The following is a 19724-nucleotide window of genomic DNA, read 5'->3' on the forward strand; positions in this document are numbered from 1 at the left end:
AAAAAAAAAAAAAAAAAAAAAAAAAAAAATACAAAAATAGGCTGGGTGCGGTGGCTCACAGCTGTAATCCTAGCATTTTGACAGGCTGAGGCAGGCAGATCACCTGAGATCGGGAGTTAGAGACCAGCCTGACCAACATGGTGAAACCTCATCTAGACTAAAAATACAAAATTAACTGGGCATGGTGGTACATCCCTGTAATCCCAGCTGCTCCAGAGGCTGAGGCAAGAGAATCGCTTGAACCTGGGAGGCAGAAGTTGCAGTGAGCTGAGATCGCGTCATTGGACTCCAGCCTGGGCAACAAGAGTGAAACTCCGTCTCAAATAAATAAATAAATAAATACCCAGGCACGGTGATACACACCTGTGGTCCTAGCTACTCAGGACGCTGAGGCAGGAGAATCACTTGAGCCCAGGGGTTCAAGGCTGCAGTGAACTATGACTGCACCACTATACTACAGCTTGGGCAACAGAGCAAGAGACCCTGTCTCAAAAAAAAAAAAAAAAAAAAGAAACAGGAAAGAGATCAATATCATCCATCTCAAAGGGTGTAGAGATTCAAGGAGATAATCATATGGAGGTTCTTTGAAGAGTGTTATCCACAGGTAAACATAGAAACTATTACTACTCCTTTGCAGAGGTAGGCAAAGCACGTGGAATGAAGCAACTGAAGACAGACCACAATTTTATCCCTGGGGCTTAAGAAAAGCTGTATCCATTTCTTTAGGCACTGAGGGCTCCAATCTATCAATACTCTGTACTCTCTGAGTGATATAGTCTATAGCTCTGGAGTGAGTTTTGAGACGGAGTCTTGCTCTGTCGCCAAGCTAGAGGGCAGTGGCTCAATTTCGGCTCACTGCAACCTCCACCTCCCTGGTTCAAGCAATTATCCTGCCTCAGCCTCCCAAGTAGCTGAAACTACGGGCGTGCGGCACCACACTGGGCTAATTTTTTGTATTTTAGTAGAGACGGGGTTTCACCATGTTGGCCAGCATAGTCTCGATCTCCTGGCCTTGTGATCCACCCACCTCAGCCTCCCAAAGTGCTGGGATTACAGGCGTGAGCCACTGCGCACAGCCGAGGGGAAGTCTTATTTATTTATTGAGACGGAGTCGTGCGCTGTCACCAGGCTGGAATGCAGTGGCGCAATCTTGCCTCACTGGAACCTCTGACTCCCTAGTTCAAGCGATGATTCTCCTGCCTCAGCCTCCCGAGTAGCTGCAATTACAGGCATGCGCCACCATGCTCTGCTAATTTTTTTTGTATTTTTAGTAGAGACAGGGTTCTACCATGTTGGCCAGGATGGTCTTGATCTCCTGACCTCATGATCCACCCACCTCGGCCTCCCAAAGTGCTGGGATTACAAGCTTGAGCCACTGTGACCGGCTGGGAAATCTTTCTTTAAACACACCTGAGTAGCTATCCTTACAAGATTTCTTTTTTTTTTTTTTTTTTTGAGATGGAGTCACACTGTGTCGCCCAGGCTGGAGTGCAGTGGTGCAATCTCAGCTCACTGCAACGTCTACCTCCTGGGTTCAAGTAATTCTCCTGCCTCAGCCTCCTAAGTAGCTGGGACGAAAGGCACCTGCCACCATGCCCAGCTAATTTAGTAGAGACGGGATTTCACTGTGTTGGCCAGGCTGGTGGTCTCAGTCTCCCAAAGTGCTGGGATTACAAGTGTGAGCCACCATGCCCGGCCTATTCTTACAGAGTTTCTTAATTGAAATATCACCATATTACGAAGGAAAACAACTTGGAGATGAAATCATTACTCAACAGGGCCTCGAGAGACATTTTCACGCCTATGGAGTTTTAAATACCTAAGTTATTTATGAGACAATTCGTTAGTTCCCTTATCCTGGCAGGGCATGGTGGCTAACGCCTGTAATCCCAGCACATTGGGAGGCTGAGGTGGGAGGATCACCTGAGGTCAGGAGTTCAAGACCAGCCTGGCCAACATGGTGAAACCCCATCTCTACTGAAAATACAAAAATTAACCAGGCATGGTCACAGGAGTCCATAGTACCAGCTACTCAGGAGGCTAAGGCAGGACAATCGCTTGAACCCAGGAGGCAAAAGTTGCAGTGAGCCAAGATCGCGCCACTGCACTCCAGCCTGGGTGACAAGAGCAAAACTCCGTCTCAAAAATAAATAAATAAATAAATAAAATTCCCTTATCCTTTAAATATTAACTTTTATTCCTAGCCTTTATTATTAATACCAGGAAATACTTAATATTTACTGATTTATTACCACATGCTAAATCCTTGACAAACATCTCACTCCCAACAATGTAGAGAAGTCAGCAGTATTATTCCATTTTACGAAGGAGGATTAAGAGGCTTAAAGCAATAAACAACTTGCCCAAAGTCACCTGGCTAGATAGAAGAGCTGGGACTTCAGAAGCAAGACTTCCTTCCTCCAAAACCCACTACCCTGTTTTTTGTTTTTTTTAAGAGTGTCTGGCTCTGTGGCCCAGGTTGGAGTGCAGTGGCATGATCCTGGCTCACCGCAACCTCTGCCTCCCAGGCTCAAACCATCCTCCCCACCTCAGCTCCCCCAGTGCTGGAACTACAGGAACGTGCCACCACACCTTGCTCATTTTTGTACTTTTTATAGAGGCGGGGTTTGCCATGTTGCCGAGGCTAGTCTCCAACTCCTCAGCTCAAGTGATCTGCCCACCTAAGCTTCCCAAAGTGCTGGAATTACAGGTGTGAGCCACCGCGCCCGGCCCCCACTAACCTTTATTACTTTTAAAAACAAGGGGCTGAGTGCAGTGGCTCATGCCTGTAATCCCAATACTTTGGGATGCTGAGGTGGGCAGACCACCTGAGGTCAGGAGTTCAAGACCAGCCTGGCCAACATGGTGAAACCCCGTCTCTGTTAAAAACATAAAAATTAGCTGGGCATAGTGGCACGCATCTGTATTCCCAGCTACTCGGCAGGCTGACGCAGGACAATCTCTTGAGCCCGGAAGGCGGAGGTTGCAGTGAGCAGAGATCATGCCACTACACTCCAGCCTGGTAGACATAGTGAGACTCCATTTCAAAAAAAAAAAACAAAAAACAAACAAACAAAAAAACCCCAAAGTCTTTGGGATATTTCAACATTAATAATATTAAGAGATTACTGTTAGTTTTGTGTGTGTGAAAATGAGGGGAAAAAAAATGTGGCCAGGCGCAGTGGCTCACGCCTGTAATCCCAACACTTTGGGAGGCTGAGGCAGGCGGATCACAAGGTCAGGAGTTCAAGACCAGCCTGGCCAATATGGTGAAACCCCATCTCTACTAAAAATACAAAAATTAGCCAGGCGTGGTGGCAGGCACCTGTAGTCACAGCTACTCAGGAGGCTGAGGCAGAAGAATCAGGAGAATCACTTGAACCCTGGAAGCAGAGATTGTAGTGAGCCGAGATCTTGCCACTGCACTCCAGCCTTGCAGACAGAGCGATACTTTGTCTCAAAAAAAAAAGTAAGGGTGGGACAGTGGCTCATGCCTATAATCCCAGTACTTTGGTTTGGTTTTGTTTTGAGACGGAGTTTCACTCTTGTTGCCCAGGCTAGAGTGCAATGGCAGGATCTCAGGTCACCGCAACCTCCACCTCCTGGGTTCAGGCGATTCTCCTGCCTCAGCCTCCCAAGAGTAGCTGAGATTACAGGCATGTGCCACCATGCCCAGCTAATTTTTTGTATTTTTAGTAGAGATGGGGTTTCTCCATGTTGGTCAGGCTGGTCTCGAAGTTCTGACCTCAAGTGATCCGCCTGCCTAGGCCTCACAAAATGCTGGGATTACAGGCATGAGCCACCATGACTGGCCAATCCCAGTACTTTGGAAGGCCGAGGCAGGAGAATCACTTGAGCCCAAGAGTTTGAGACCAGTCTGTCTCTACAAATAATAATAATTTTTAAAAAATTAGCCAAGCATGGTGGCATACACCTGTAGTCCCAACTACTCAGGAGGATGAGGCAGGAGGATCCCTTGAACCCAGGAGGTTGAAGCTGCAAGAGAGCTGTGATTGTGCCACCGCACTCCAGCCTGGGCAACAGAGTGAGACTCCACAAAGAAAAAAAAATGCAAGAGTCTTTTTCTTTGGCATACACTATTGATAAAGTTATAGGTGAAATACAAACTAACAAGGCCCACTGAAGGGCCCATGGAGGAATTTTACACACATTTTCTGAGAGGAATAAAACAAAAGTAATAATGGTAACATACACTCAACTCTTCATAGATCATCCAGCCAGGAAAACTCTATAAACTATGCTTTCTTTTTTTTTTTTTTTTTTTTGAGACGGAGTCTCGCTCTGTCACCCAGGCTGGAGTGCAGTGGCCGGATCTCAGCTCACTGCAAGCTCCGCCTCCCGGGTTCATGCCATTCTCCTGCCTCAGCCTCCCGAGTAGCTGGGACTACAGGCGTCCGCCACCTCGCCCGGCTAGTTTTTTTTTTTTTTTTTTGTATTTTTTTTTAGTAGAGACGGGGTTTCACCATGTTAACCAGGATGGTCTCGATCTCCTGACCTCGTGATCCGCCCGTCTCGGCCTCCCAAAGTGCTGGGATTACAGGCTTGAGCCACCGCGCCCGGCCTAAACTATGCTTTCTTTTTCTTTTCTTTTCTTTTCTTTCTTTCTTTTTTTTTTTTTTTAAACATAGGCTCTCGCTGTAACCCATGCTGGAGTACAGTGGCAGGATCATAGCTCACTGCAGCCTTGCACTCCTGGGTTCAAGCAATCCTTCCACCTCAGCTTCCCAAGGAGCTGGGACTACAAGGTGTGCACCACCATGTCAGACTAATATTTTTTTTAATCTTGTTTTTAGAGATGAGGTTTCACTCTGTGGCCAGGACTGGTCTCAAACTCCTGGCTTCAAGCAATCCTCCTGCCTTGGCCTCCCAAAGTGCTGGGATTACAGGCATGAACCACTGTGCCCAGTCAAACCAGGTTTCTTTAATTTCCTTTATAGATTAGGAAATGGAGAGAAAGGATAACATGTACTGATATTTCCCAATGACTGATGTCAGACAGTTATGATAACACTTAGGTGAGGAAACAGGCTCATATAGGTTAAGTAACTTGCTAGGCTGGAAAGTTCTGCCTCCAATGTGCATAACACAATGAAAGGTTCAAGAGGTTTAAGTCATATGCCCAAATTACATGTGGCCCCAAGAGAGTGGCAAATACAGGCACTCAAACTCAGACATTCCACCTCCAAATCCTGCAATCTCACCACCACATACCATGCAGCCTGGACATGAAAATCAGCCTCTTGGTCAGGCGCAGTGGCCTGTAATCCTAGCACTTTGGGAGGCCGAGGAGGGTGGATCACTTGAGGTCAGGAGTTCAAGACCAGCTTGGCCAATACAGTGAAAATCCATCTCTTCCAAAAATACAAAAATTAGCCGGGCATGGTAGCACGTGCCTGTAATCCTAGCTACTCGGGAGACTGAGGCAGGAGAATCGCATGAACCCAGGAGGCAGAGGTTGCAGTCAGCCCTGAGATCATGTCACTGCATTCCAGCCTGGACAACAGAGTGAGAATGCCTCAAAAAGAAAAGAAACAAAAAAAAAAAAAAACAAGAAAAAGAAAAGTGGCCTCTTTAATTACCTTGCCTTTAAAAATTGCAGATGTCTAATTATCATATAGGTCACAGCATGACCAATTTTCTACTCATCAAAGCACATTAGACAGAATTCAATACTCCATGGAACCAAGGGACAGTCAAGCAACCCAAATCAGTCATGCCCAGGAACCTCAAAAAAGGCAGAAAAGTATTCAAAAACATGGAGACAGAAAGTAGAATGGTGGCTGCCGGGGCTGGGAGGAGGTTCATGAAAGAGGGAGTCAGTGTTTAATGGGTACAGAATTACAATTTTTATTTATTTATTTATTTATTTGAGTTGGAGTCTTGCTCTGTCACCTAGGTTAGAGAGTAGTGCGGCAATCCTGACTCAGTGCAACCTCTACCTGCCCTCCGGGTTCAAACAATTCTCCTGCTTCAGGCTCCCTAGTGGCTGGGATTACAGGCATGTGCTACCATGCCCAGCTAATTTTTGTATTTTTAGTAGAGATGGGGTTTTGCCATGTTGGCCAGGCTGGCCTCGAACTCCTGACCTCAAGTGATCTACCCGTCTCAGCCTCCCAAAGTGCTGGGATTACAGGCATGAGCCATTGGACCTGGCCCAGAGTTTCAATTTTGAAGAGTTATGGAGATGGATAGTGGTGATGGCTGCACAACATTATATATATTACCAATAATCTATATATTTAAAAATGGTTAAGATGGCAAATTTTATATTATGTGTATCTGACCACAACAACAACAACAAAAATTGAAGAAGAAAGAAAAATGTAGAGAGGCAGCCTGAGCTGGGAGAACTGGGCTTCTACAATTAAAGGATGTTTTGCATTGTCAAGAATGAAGGCCAGGCATGGTGGCTCACGCCTGTAATCCCAGCACTTTGGGAGGCCAAAGCAGGCAGAGACCAACCTGGCCAATATGGTGAAACCCATCTTTATTAAAAACATGCGGCCGGGCGCGGTGGCTCACGCCTGTAATCCCAGCACTTTGGGAGGCCAAGGCGGGCGGATCACAAGGTCAGGAGATCGAGACCATGGTGAAACCCCGTCTCTACTAAAAATACAAAAAATGAGCCGGGCACGGTGGCGGGCGCCTGTAGTTCCAGCTACTCGGGAGGCTGAGGCAGGAGAATGGCGTGAACCCAGGAGGCGGAGCTTGCAGTGAGCCAGGATCGCGCCACTGCACTCCAGCTTGGGCGACAGAGCAAGACTCCATCTCAAAAAAAAAAAAAAAACATGCAAATGAGCCAGACGTGGTGGCACACACCTATAATCCCAGCTACTCAGGAGGCTGAGGCATGAGAATTGCTTGAACCCCAGAGGAGGAGGTTGCAGTGAGCCGAGATCGCACCACTGCACTCTGGCCTGGGCGACAGAGCAAGACGTCTCAAAAAAAAAAAAAAAAAAAGAAGAAGGAGGAGGAGGAAAAAAGGAGGAGGAGAGAAGGAGGAGGGGGGGAGAAGGAGAAGGAGAGAAGAAGAAGGAGAAGGAGAGGAGGAGAAGGAGAGGAGGAGGAGGAGGAGGAGGAAGAGGAGGAGGAGGAAGAGGAGGAGGAGGAGGAGAAGGAGGAGGAGGAGAAGAAGGAGGAGGAGAAGAAGAAGAAGGAGAAGAAGAAGAAGAAAATCTTGCTCACACCTGTAATCCCAGCACTTTAGGAGGCCGAGGTGGGTGGAGGAGCTGAGGTCAGGAGATCGAGATCAGACTGACCAACATGGTAAAACACCATCTCTACTAACAACAGAAAATAAGACAGGCGTGTTGGCACATGCCTGTAATCCCAGCTACTTGGGAGGCTGAGGCAGGAGAATCACTTGAACTTGGGAGGGGGAGGTTGCAGTGAGCCAATACGAGCCATTGCACTCCACCGTGGGTTACAAAGCGAAACTCCATCTCAAAAAAAAAAAAAAAGGCCAGGCGCCAGTGACTCATGTCTGTAATCCCAGCACTTTGGGAGGCCGAGGCTGGTGGATCACCTGAGGTCAGGAGTTCAAGACCAGCCTGGGCAACATGGTAAAATCCCGTCTCTACTAAAAATATGAAAGATTAGCCTGGTGTGGTAGTGCTTGCCTGTAATCCCAGCTACTCACGAGGCTGAAGCAGGAGAATCACTTGGAGGCAGGAGAATCACTTGAACCCAGGAGGCGGAGACTGCAGTGAGCCAAGATCATGTCACAGAATTCCAGCCTGGGAGACAGAGTTAGACTCTGTCTCAAAAAAAAAAAAAAAAGTGCTGGGCATGGTGACTCATGCCTCTAATCCCAACACTTTGAGGGCAGAGGTGGGTGGACCACGAGGTCAGGAGATCGAGACCATCCTGGCTAACATGGTGAAATCCCATCTCTACTAAAACGACAAAAAATTAGCCAGGCGTCGTGGAGGGCACCTGTAGTCCCAGCTACTCGGGAGGCTGAGGCAGGAGAATGGTGTGAACCCGGGAGGAGGAGCTTGCAGTGAGCTGAGATTGCACCACTGCACTCCAGCCTGGGCGACAGTGCAAGACTCTGTCTCAAAAAAAAAAAAAAAAAAAAGAATGAAATCTCGGATGAGGGTGGCAAAGGGCAGACTGCCACCTGTTTGATTTGTAGTTAAAATGACTCATTCAAATTTCTAGGGGGAAAAGCACGATAGCTACAGAGAGAGGGATGTAAGAGCACTGGGACAGGAGGCAAAGAAACCCGGACTCCCGGCCGGGCGCGGTGGCTCATGCCTGTAATCCCAGCACTTTGGGAGGCTGAGGCGGGCGGATCACGAGGTCAGGAGATCGAGACCATCCTGGCGAACACGGTGAAACCCCATCTCTACTGAAAATATAAAAAAAACTAGCCGAGCGAGGTGGCAGGCGCCTGTAGTCCCAGCTACGCGGGAGGCTGAGGCAGGAGAATGGCGTTAACGCAGGAGGCAGAGCTTGCAGTGAGCTGAGATCCGGCCACTGCACTCCAGCCTGGGCGACAGAGCGAGACTCCGTCTCAAAAAAAAAAAAAAAGAAAGAAACCCGGACTCCAATCCAGGCCCTGCTTATCAGCCAAATGACCTTGGACAAATTACTCATCTCAGTTTCCTCCTCTGTTAGGAGAGGATGGCAGGTCAGATGTAAGGATTCAATGACATTTAAGAGAGTGTTCCAAAAATGCTAGCAATAGTTATCATTATTGTAAAATGCCCACATTTCCATACCAAGTTTCCACAACCTAGAAATCCCAACACCTGTGCACCTGTAGAAGCAAGAAAGGCATTGGCCAGGCATGGTGGCTTACGCCTGTAATCCCAGCACTTTGGGAGGCCGAGGCAAGTGCATCACTTGAGGTCAGGAGTTCAAGACTAGCCTGGCGAACGTGGTGAAACTCGATCTCTATTAAAAATACAAAAAATTAGTCAGGCATGGTGGTGGGCACCTGTAATCCCAGCTACTCAGGAGGCTGAGGCAGGAGAATTGCTTGAACCCAGGAGGCGGAGGTTGCAGTGAGCCGAGATTGCACCACTGCACTCCTGGGCAACAGAGCTAGACTTTGTCTCAACAACAAAAGAAAAGAAAGAAAGGAATGTCAATCCACCAGCCATGGACTTTTTTCATATGAGAAAGAGACCTCTTGAGAACCAGGTCTCTACTAGGACAGAGACCCCAAATACCCATCTATGATTCCTGGAAGTCAGCCTTTAAAATCCTAGAATTATGCTCCTGACATGGAATAAACTGTCATTGAATAAAAAGCTTGGTTTAGGCCAGGCGCAGTGGCTCACACCTGTAATCCCAGCACTTTCGGAGTCCCTGGTGGGCAGATCACGAGGTCGGGAGTTCGAGACCAGCCTGGCCAATATGGTGAAAGCCCATCTCTACTAAAAATATAAAAAATTAGCCAGGTGAGGTGGCACACACCTGTAGTCCCAGCTACTCGGAAGGCTGAGGCAGGAGAATGACTTGTACCTGGGAGGCAGAGGTTGCAGTGAGCCGAGATTGTGCCATTATTGCACTCCAGCCTGGGCAACAAAGTGAGACTCCACTTCAAAAAAAAAAATAACCCTTTGTTGAAATCCCAAGCCCCTCCTCTTGCTCCTTCCCCAAAGTGCACTGATTCAAGCTCCACCACTCTTTCCTAAAACCACCCTATTTACATTTAGTCACTCATATTAGGCTTCTAAAATTGTATAGGATTTCTGCCAGCTCATTAGTTCCATTATTTGGCAAAAGAAAGCAAGGTCCAGGGAGGACCTAGCCCAAGATCTAGCAAAATTGTCAAAGCATTATTACAAATTATTACATTATAATAATAAATATTATAATAATTATACAATATTATATATAATATATAATATAATATATAATTATTACATTATAATGATAAATAATTATTATAATAATAAATAATAAGGCATTATTACAAAGGTTTCACTTTTTTTTTTTTTTCTTTTTGAGACACAGTTTCACTCGTTACCCAGGCTGGAGTGCAGTGGCGCGATCTTGGCTCACTGCAACCGCTGCCTCCCAGGTTCAAGTCATTCTCCTACCTCAGCCTCCCGAGTAGCTGGGATGACAGGCACCTGCCACACGCCTGGCTAATTTTTTGTATTTTTAGTAGAGACAGAGTTTCATCATGTCTTGGCCAGGCTGGTCTTGAACTCCTGACCTCAGGTGATCCATCCAACTTAGCCACCCAAAGTGCTGGGATTACAGGCGTGAGCCACAGCGCCCGTCTCAATTTTCATTAGGTTACTCTACAGTCAATAGCCTGTAACGGGCAGTCACTGACAAAGACGGATAAGACAAAGACATCACCCTCCTTTTCTCTAAGCTCATAATCCAATCAAGGAGCTTGACTAAGCATACATTTTGGTTTAAAGAATGTTTATCAAGAAAAATGTCCCAGCTTGCCCAGCGCGGTGGCTCAAGCCTGTAATCCCAGCACTTTGGGAGGCCGAGACGGGCGGATCACGAGGTCAGAAGATCGAGACCATTCTGGCTAACCCGGTGAAACCCCGTCTCTACTAAAAAATACAAAAAACTAGCCAGGCGAGGTGGCGGGCGCCTGTAGTCCCAGCTACTTGGGAGGCTGAGGCAGGAGAATGGCGTAAACCCGGGAGGCGGAGCTTGCAGTGAGCTGAGATCCGGCCACTGCACTCCAGCCTGGACGACAGAACGAGACTCTGTCTCAAAAAAAAAAAAAAAAGAAAAAAAAAGAAAAATGTCCCAGCTTAACCAACATAGTGAAACCCTGTCTCTATTAAAACTACAAAAAATTAGTTGGGCATGGTGGTGCACACCTATAATCCCAGCTACTCAGGAGGCTAAGGCACAAGAATCGCTTGAATTCAGGATGCAGAGGTTACAGTGAGCTGAGACTGTGCCACTACACTCCAGCTTGGGCGACACAGCAAGACCCTGTCTCAAAATAAATAAATAAATAAAATTAATAAAAAGACTGTTTATCAAGAAAAATGTAAACATCCTCCCTATTATTTCTTAGGAAGATGATGAAGGAAGAAAACTCCAAAGGTTAAATATACCTTTAAATTCTGACTTCCAAGCCCCCTCAGCACCTGTCTTTGGCAATAATCAGGTGCACTCAAAGTACTGTTAGTTTTATTCATTTGTTAAGTTATTTGAAATACAGATTTCTTATCATTATCCTTAACAATTCTTTGTCTGGGTTTTGTGGCTGTGTGTTCCTAGAAGAGCACTTGGAAGCAACGGGGTCTCACGCTGTCACCCAACTGTAGTGCAGTGGTACAATCCTAGCTCACTGCAGCCTCTGAACTCCCAGGTCAGCCTCCCAAGGAGCTGGGACTACAAGCACGCAACACCATGCCTGACTACTTTTTTTTTTTTTTTTTTTTTTTTGGTAGAGACAGGAATCTCACTTCGTTGCCCAGGCTGGTCTTGAACTCCTGGATTCAAGCAATCCTCCCACTTTGGCCTCCCAAAGTGTTGGGATTACAGGCGTAAGCCATTGCACCCACCCAACCACAAGTAATTGTCAAATGGTATTTGCACTTAGGATACACTTTCAAACTTCAGAAAGGGAGTTTAAGTACCTTTACAATCCAGGAAGATGTACCAGGCAACTGATTCCCACAGATACAGGAGATCTTGGGGACTAAAAACATTACATCTCACTTTCCCCAAATCCCAGCCAAAGGCAAACAACCTGCTTGCTTCCTCTTTAAATTTCATGCCACTTGCCCTGCTAATTCAAACCAAAAAACAAAACTGTGGTATGGAGGAAATGAAGTCCCTTTTTAAGTATACATTAGATAAGAGAACTGACAAGTAAATACGGGGCATATAAGGTATAGACTCCATCTTGGTAAGGCAGGGAAGTCACTAACATTGAATGGAGAACTCAGGAAGATTTCTTTGAGGATTTCAGGTAATTCTGAATGAAATACAGCATGGAACTGGAAGAAGACATGGAGGCAAGAAGAATGCTGAAGTTGGGTTAAGAACAAGCTGGCTGCCTCAGCTAGAAAAAAGATAGTGGCAGAAGTGACTCGGACAAGGGACTAACTGGCAGGCTGCCCAAGGGAACACATGAAAGAAATCAGATCTGCTGCAACAAGCTTCCACAGGCAACTGGGTTTCTAAGCGAGGTAGCGACGAAGATTCAGCCAGATGGACATTGCAGATCATCATCCCCTCATTTTACAAATGGGAGAAGCAGGCCCATAGCATTAAGTGACTTGCCTGAGGTCTCACAGTGAGTGGAAGAGCTGGGACTTGAGCCAAATCCAGATCAAATCCGTTACTGAATAGGATCTGACATTCATGTGAGGAATAGGGGTTGGGAGAGGACAGGGACACAAAACAGTCTAGTCATTCAGGTTTGCCCTGATTAAGGCTGGCAACAGGATCATGTGGAAGAGGGCCAGACAGGTGACAGCCAGGGAAATAGGTACAGATGATCCAACACACTTAGAAACGAAAAACGCTTTCAGAGGTAGTCTTTGTCTCCAAAAAAAAATTTTTTTGAAAAAAGGAAAAATCCACTTGAGACTTAGAATAGATTAGACATGTGGGTACAAAAGGAGAAAGATCATCATAAAGCATGATCACCATCAAAGAATACCATCTTCTCCCCAGCATTTGCCTTTCTAGAGCACCCATTTAGAGAAAGCCAGAAGCTTCCACTCAAGATTGGGGCACCTACCTTTATCCTGGCTTTTCCTGGCCCATTTCCAGAACCCAGAAAACCAAGAAGGACTCCTTGGAAATTCCAACACCTGTGACCCTGCTGATCTAGGGTGTCACAGACTCTCTACTCATCATAGGATGAAAGGTAAGGAACCAGAGAGACAAGCTGGCTATGCAGCATTTATTAGAATGATTCTATATCAATAATAATGTTCACGTTCAAGTAAGAAATACGTAACCATTTAAATCTGGCAATAGCCAGGAATGGCAGCTCACACCTATAATCCCAACACATTGGGAGGCTAAGGTGGAGGACTGCTTGATCCCACAAGTTCAAGACCAACCTGGGCAAAATGGCAAGATCTCGTCTCTACAAAACATTTAAAATTAGCCAGGTGTGGTGGCACAGGCCTGTGGTCTCTGAAACTCAAGAGGCTGAGGGGAGGATCGCTTGAGCACAGAAGGTTGAGGCTGCAGTAAGCTGTGATCACACCACTGCACTCCAGTTTGGGTGACAGAATGAGACCCTGTCCCCCCCCACTTCCCCCAACCCAAAAAATATATATTTATATACAGAAACAAAACTCCCGGAGAAGTTTCAGCCTTTTTTTTTTTTTTTGAGACAGAATCTCGCTCTGTGGCCCAGGATAGAGTGCAGTGGTATGATCCTGGCTCACTGCAACCTCCACCTCCCGGGTTCAAGCTAGTCTCCTGCCTCAGCCTCCCATGTAGCTGGGATTACAGGCACCTGCCACCATGCCCAGCTAATTTTTGTATTTTTTGTAGAGACGGGGTTTCACTGTGTTGGCCAGACTGGTCTCGAACTCCTGAACTCATGATCTGCCCGCCTCAGCTCCCAAAGTGCTGGAATTACAGGCATGAGCCACTGTACCCAGCCAGTTTTGGCCGTTAGTTAAAAAGCTATGTGCTAGAATAACTAATTGAGTATAACTAATAGAGGGGACTATGGCCTTGTACAAACTTTTAAGGGATGTGTATCTGGATAAAGATAAAATAAAAATATATATATAAGGCTAACCACCACCTTCCTATTTTCACAGAGAAATCTTTGTCTTTGTGTATGAAACCTCACTACTAAAAGTGTAGTTCAGTAACATCAGCATCACCTGCAAATCAGAAATGCATCCAGGTCCCATCCTAGATCTACCAAATCAGAATCAGCATTTCAACAAGACCCCTGGGTGACTTATGTGCACATTCAAGTTTGAGAAGCACTGGTGTAGAATACTTTAAGGGTGCACTGTACAGCAGTACACAGATAAAGTATCAAACAGTCAAAGAAAGAGACAAAGTACCTGTTCACTTTCAATATACTATATTTTATTAGCTACTGCTCAGACAGACCTCCAGTGTTTTTTATAAATTTGGTACTTACTAATGGTCACATGATCTAACTGTGGGATCTATTTCATTTCTGGAAATAACACAACTTAGTTCTAGGGCTTTCATGCACATGAAATATAAAAGTTTAGTTGTTCTGTAAACATGATAATGGTTAATTTTATTCAAGTCCCAACACTGAGTTCAGAGCACTTCTCCATAGGCCCCATTAATCTCTCCAGGTTTCTGGGAATATGATTAAATCCCTCGGCATCCTTAAGAAGCAGGTGCTTAGCAAACATCCAGTTTCCAAATGAGAGTCAGAGGGGCTTGATCCTGAAAGTGTAGTATTTTCCTGCCTTGTCCTACTGGTATAGCTTCTTGGACCTAAAAATCTCTCTCCTGCTGAGGCCTCATGCAGTTGCACACTCAAGTACTTCCCAAAAGGAAGAAAGGTCAGAGGTATCATTATCCCCAAGCACTTGGAATTCCAGCTGTGGAGAAATTAATCTGGTTGGGGGTTCAGGCTGAGAAGCCCTGAATAAGATCTGTAAAGGCAGAGGGAAACACAAAAGAAAGAACTATTGAGGCTCTTCTTAAGAGACAGGAGGTCCCAGATATTTGCAGATTTTGAAGTCAGGATTGGGGGTGAAGACTGACAAGAGGATGACTGGGAGAGAAAAATATCCATTTCCCCACCGACACCCTAGGGACAAGAACAAAAAGAGTATCCAAGGAATTCCTCCAAATGACATATTCTCTTCATAAAAGATAGTAATAAAGCCAATGTAGGGAAGAAGCTTATAGGCTAGAAGCAGTGCTGGAGAAATCTGAGAGTTTTGTTTGTTTTTGTTTTCCAGCACAAGGAGATAAAAGCAAAGGAGAAAACAGTATGCACCCAAACAGAATCTTAGGTGTTCTATGAAGTAAACCACCAGGAGGATTCAGAGTCCTGTGATTAACCAAAGAAATGGTTTCCACTTTGAATCCAGCCTTGGGGGCTGAGGCACTCCTAGACTTGAGGCCACCTCCAGCACAAGGAAAATCTGTATAGCCACTACATAAACAGAACAGTTCCGGAGAAAGACAGAAACCAGAAAAATGTTTGGGGATTGGGCAAGCCAAAAGAGAAGAGATCCTGTTAGCGGAAAGATAAAAGACAGGCCTATGAAAAACAATGTGCAGGTAGCCCTTTAGGAGAGGAATCCTTCCCTGGAGGGAGAGGAGAATTCAGGAGGCGTGACTCTGGGAAGTGTGCTCTGAAAAAAAGGCCGCAGGAGCAGAGAGAAAAGTGCCGTGCTGAACAAAGATACGCACTCGCCAGAGGAGGGAAGAGGAAATGGGTACGCTGACCAGACTGGGAGAGCACCTCAAGGGGAATGTGGCTCCAAAAATGGAAGGAAACTGAGGAATGAAAATGTCTTGGATGACAGAAAAGCTAAAAAGGGTAGGAAGCCATGCTCAAAACCACAGACCATTCGCCACCTGGAAATGAGAGGACTCAGAAAAAGGTGTGCCCCCCAAATTTAAGAAGCATCTGGAAAGTGGCTGCACTCTGAGAGTTGTAGAACTAAAAGGGGTTCACCTCGTACATTTGAGGGGCACAAGAAATAAATATACTCCCAGATATGAAAATGAGTCTCCCTCAGGAAATAAGGTAGTTTGATTTGGGGAACACGTGAAAAGTGTGTAACCCCAAGAATACAGTCTCGGGAGAAGGCAGTGGATTCCCTTATTTGTGAAACTGGAAATAAGTACTCATAAACTTCAGAATTTGGACATCGTTTTCGGCCCAACCTCAGATTTGAAGGGCTGAGGAAAGGAAGTGGCCCCTAAATGTAATAAATTCCTGAAGGCATGCTGTCAGATTTGGGACCTGGAAAAGGGGGATTCTTCTTTGGAGTGGTGGGGATACAAGAAAGTATCCCAAAACTTTGGCTAATGGACCCCAGATCTGAAGACCCGATAACAGGGTGAACCTCTAAATTGGAACGGAAATGCAGAATCAGATTGGAGGCCCGAAAAAAGGAGTGTGCTTCCACTTTGGGGGCTGAGAAAAGAGGGTACACCTTCAATTCGCGGGGGGCTTTAGAAATTTAGATAAAATTCCAGAGCTAGAGCTTAAGAAAGGGGGTGTGCCGCCCAGTTTTCAAAACTATAGAGAAAAGGGACACTCCCATATTTGGGGTCTTGAGAAAGGAATGTGCTCCCCGGAATAGCATAAAAAAGCCAATTTTAAAAAAACGTATCCCCAAAGCACAGGGCAACAGCAGAGGCTGCTGATGAGGCTCTAGGGGCCCACCCAGCTCAGGCTCGGTCCCTAGCGCTCACCCGCACCCCCAACACGGCCCGCTCCGCGCCCCGGGCCCGCACCCCACGGCCCAGCCCCCTCGGGCGGCGCTGATTGGCGGCAGCCGCCGTCACTCTTGAGGGTAGCCCCGGGGATTGGGCACCGCTCGCACGCCCGCCACGCTCTCAGCAGCAGTCCCAGGGCCTCCCTCCAGGCTGGGCGAGCGGGGCCAGGCGGGGAGCGGGGCCGGGCAGGGGACCGGAGCAGCCGTGGCGTCCGTCGCCGTCCCCGCCCGCACGGCGCGCGCGCAGCGCGGGCCCGGCCCGACCCGGCCCCGGCCAGCCGGCTTCGCCTCGCCGAGCCTCGCCGCGAGCTCACCTCACGGCCCCACTCCGGCTGCGCCGCTCCAGGACCAACCGACAGAAGGACTCTGCGTGCTCTACACCACGTGACCCCCGGGACGCGCCCAGCGTATCCCCCGCCCCCCACACAGACGCATCATCGCCACCACCGAGTGACGTAAGGTCCCAGCGGCCCCGCCCCCTGCCCTGTCCGCCCGATCACCGTGGCAACCGCCTGCGCAGGCCACGCCCACTGCCCTGACGCGCGGGAAACAGGCCCGCGCCCTATCAGAAACACGAAGCCCCTACTCACTCGTAATCACTGAGATCTCGGAAGCCGGGGAATGGACGCTATCCATCACCCGTTAATTTTGCCACCTAAATGTGTCTCAAAGCTTCCCACTTCTCCATCGAAGCGACCACCATCTCTCCAAGATGATGGTGGTCTCCACCCTATTACTCTTCGCCGTTCTAATCCATTCTTCCTACACAGGCAGAGAGGTCTTTTCAAAACGCCATCCCCTGCTCAAAGCCCGTTTCCCTTCCTACTCCTAATTAAGATCTAACTCTTCACCTAGAGTATCTACCAGGCTCTTCAAAGTCTGGACCTGACCTGCCGCTTTCTTGTCCTCACACATCCAGCTCCCCCACATTCTCAGCGTCCTTCAACTCCGCCAACAATCCAGGTTCTTCTCACCTCAGAGCCTTTGCACTCTTTTTCTCCCCCACTTTATCATTAACACCTAGAAAGGTTTCCAATTGCTGCTAAGGATAAGGAGCTATATTTTGCCTGAGGACGAAGGTCGGAGTTGAAGACATCCCGAAAGAATATGAGGCCAGGAGCAGTGGCTCAAGCCTGTAATTCCAACACTTTGAGAGGCTGAGATGGGTAGATCACTTGAGCTCACGAGTTCAAGTCCAGCCTGAGCAACATAGCCAGACCCCCCCTACCTCTCTCCAAGAAATACAACAATTAGCCAGGCGTGAACGTGCGCACTTGTGGCCCCAGCTCAACCTTCTGAGTAGCTGGGACTGCAGGCCCATGCCACCACGCCTGGCTAATTTTTTTTTTTTTTTTTAGACACGGTCTCAGTGTGTCACCCAAGCTGGAGTGCAGTGGCTCAGTCTCGGCTCATCATAACCTCCACCTCCTAGGCCCAAGCAATTCTCCCACCTCAGTCTCCCTAATAGCTGGGACCACAGGTGTGCACCACCAAGCCTGGCTAATTTTTGCATTTTTTTGTAGAGATGCAGTTTCACCATGTTGCCCAGGCTGGTCTTGAATTCCTGCGCTCAAGCAGTCCACCCACCTTAGCCTCCTAGAGTGCTGGAATTAACATCGTGCTCAGCCAATTTTTTTTTTTTTTTGAGACGGAGTCTCACTCTGTAGCCCAGTCTGTGCAGTGGTGCAATCTTGGCTTACTGCAACCTCCGCCTCCCAGGTTCAAGCAATTCTCTGCCTCAGCCTCAGGAGTAGCTGGAATTACAGGTGCACGCCGCCACACCCAGCTAATTTTTTGTATTTTTTTTTTTTTTTAGTAGAGACGGGGTTTCACCATCTTGATGAGGCTGGTCTTGAACTCCTGCCCTCATAATCTGCCCACCTCAGCCTCCTAAAGTGCTGGGATTACAGGCGTGAGCCACTGCGCCCGACCCAGTTTTTGTTTTTGTTTTTGTTTTAGAGACAGGGTTTCACTTTGTTGCCCAGGCTGGTCTCAAACTCCTTGGCTCAAGTGATCCTCCTGCCTCAGCCTCCAGAAATGCTGGAATTACAGGCCTCAGCCAGCAAATCCAGCTTGAGAAGTGCTTTTTAAACCAGGGCTGGAGACTAAGGAGGGTATTGCCTCAGTGGAGGTAGTCAGGGCAAAGAGCAGCCCTTAGGTAGAGATACTGTGGAACCAGGGACAAAAGCTTCAGCTATACTTTCTTGGGCAGTACATGTCTTCTATTAAAATTGTAACATGGCTAGGCATGGTGGCTCACGCCTGCAATTCCAGCACTTTGGGAGGCCAAGATGGGCAGATTACCTGAGGTCAGGAGTTCGAGACCAGCCTGGCCAACATGGTGAAACCCTCTCTCTACTAAAAATACAAAAATTAGCCAGGCGTGGTGTTGCATGCCTGTAGTCCTGGCTACTTGAGAGGCTGAGGCAGGAGAATGACTTGAACCCTGGAGGCAGAGGTTGCAGTGAGCCGAGATAGCACCACTGCACTCTAGCCTGGGCAACAGAACAAGATTCCAGCTCAAAAAATAATAATAAAATAAAATAAAATTGCAACAATACAGAAAAGATTCACATGACCCCTGCACAAGGATAAGCATGCAAATTCATGATACATTTCATACTTTTTTAAAAATCAGCAATTTGAGAATCAGTGCCACTCAGTCAAGTAAGTGCTCACATACAGGAAGGGCCTTCCCAAGATCCTCTGGGTTTATGTTTATTAATATGAAATTGCTCAGATGTCAGTGGCTATGGTAGCACACAAAGAACTTTTTGCCCCACAACCACAATAATGCCAAGAACTCCAGACTCTGTAGCCCCGTATAAATATAGCATGTTTCTTTACTTATTCAACCAGCATTTACTTTAGAGTCAAATTCAAGATGGGCAGCAAACACTCAGAGCACAATAAGACTTAGGCCCTGCTCTCAAGGAGCTCACAGACTAGTGAAGTAATCATGGCAAGCAAAAGAGAAATACGTTACAAGGGCCCCTGAGCTACAACAGGAGTGCGGGCTTGGAAAACAGACAGGCACAAGGACAGCTCCACCAAGAAAGAGCGACAGCTGCTGCCCCCAGCAGCACTGCACACCACTGCTATGATTCAATCTTAGTATCCCTTTGTGTTTGAGTCACTCGCTCAAGAGGCAAAGTCTTGGCCAGCAGCCACTGTCGATTGGCCAATCTCAGGTCACATGGATGAGTCCAGCCTGCCAGGGAAAGAAGAGAGGAATGATCTGCTCCTAAGGGTACTCCCCAAGATGGGAAGTGGGGGTTGGAAGGAGACTGACACTGATCAGGGAAAAATAACTGAATACAGATATGAAAAAAG

At 47.2% G+C, this 19724-nt stretch overlaps 1 protein-coding gene and 1 pseudogene across 1 annotated transcript in view; one reads left to right on the plus strand and one right to left on the minus strand.

Moving 5' to 3' along the window:
- The window catches only part of PHF20 (PHD finger protein 20), a 185535-nt gene extending 168733 nt beyond the window's left edge, over positions 1-16802 (minus strand). The window contains exon 1 of the mRNA XM_025398902.1: positions 16706-16802. The gene's annotated coding sequence lies outside the window, so the exon portion shown is untranslated. The remainder of the gene's footprint in view (positions 1-16705) is intronic.
- Positions 16803-18929: 2127 nt separating this feature from the next.
- LOC112633852 lies at positions 18930-19018 on the plus strand (annotated as a pseudogene).
- Positions 19019-19724: the final 706 nt, after the last annotated feature.

The sequence above is a fragment of the Theropithecus gelada genome, chromosome 10 (assembly GCF_003255815.1).
Source record: "Theropithecus gelada isolate Dixy chromosome 10, Tgel_1.0, whole genome shotgun sequence".
In the NCBI taxonomy this organism is placed as follows: Eukaryota; Metazoa; Chordata; class Mammalia; order Primates; family Cercopithecidae; genus Theropithecus; species Theropithecus gelada.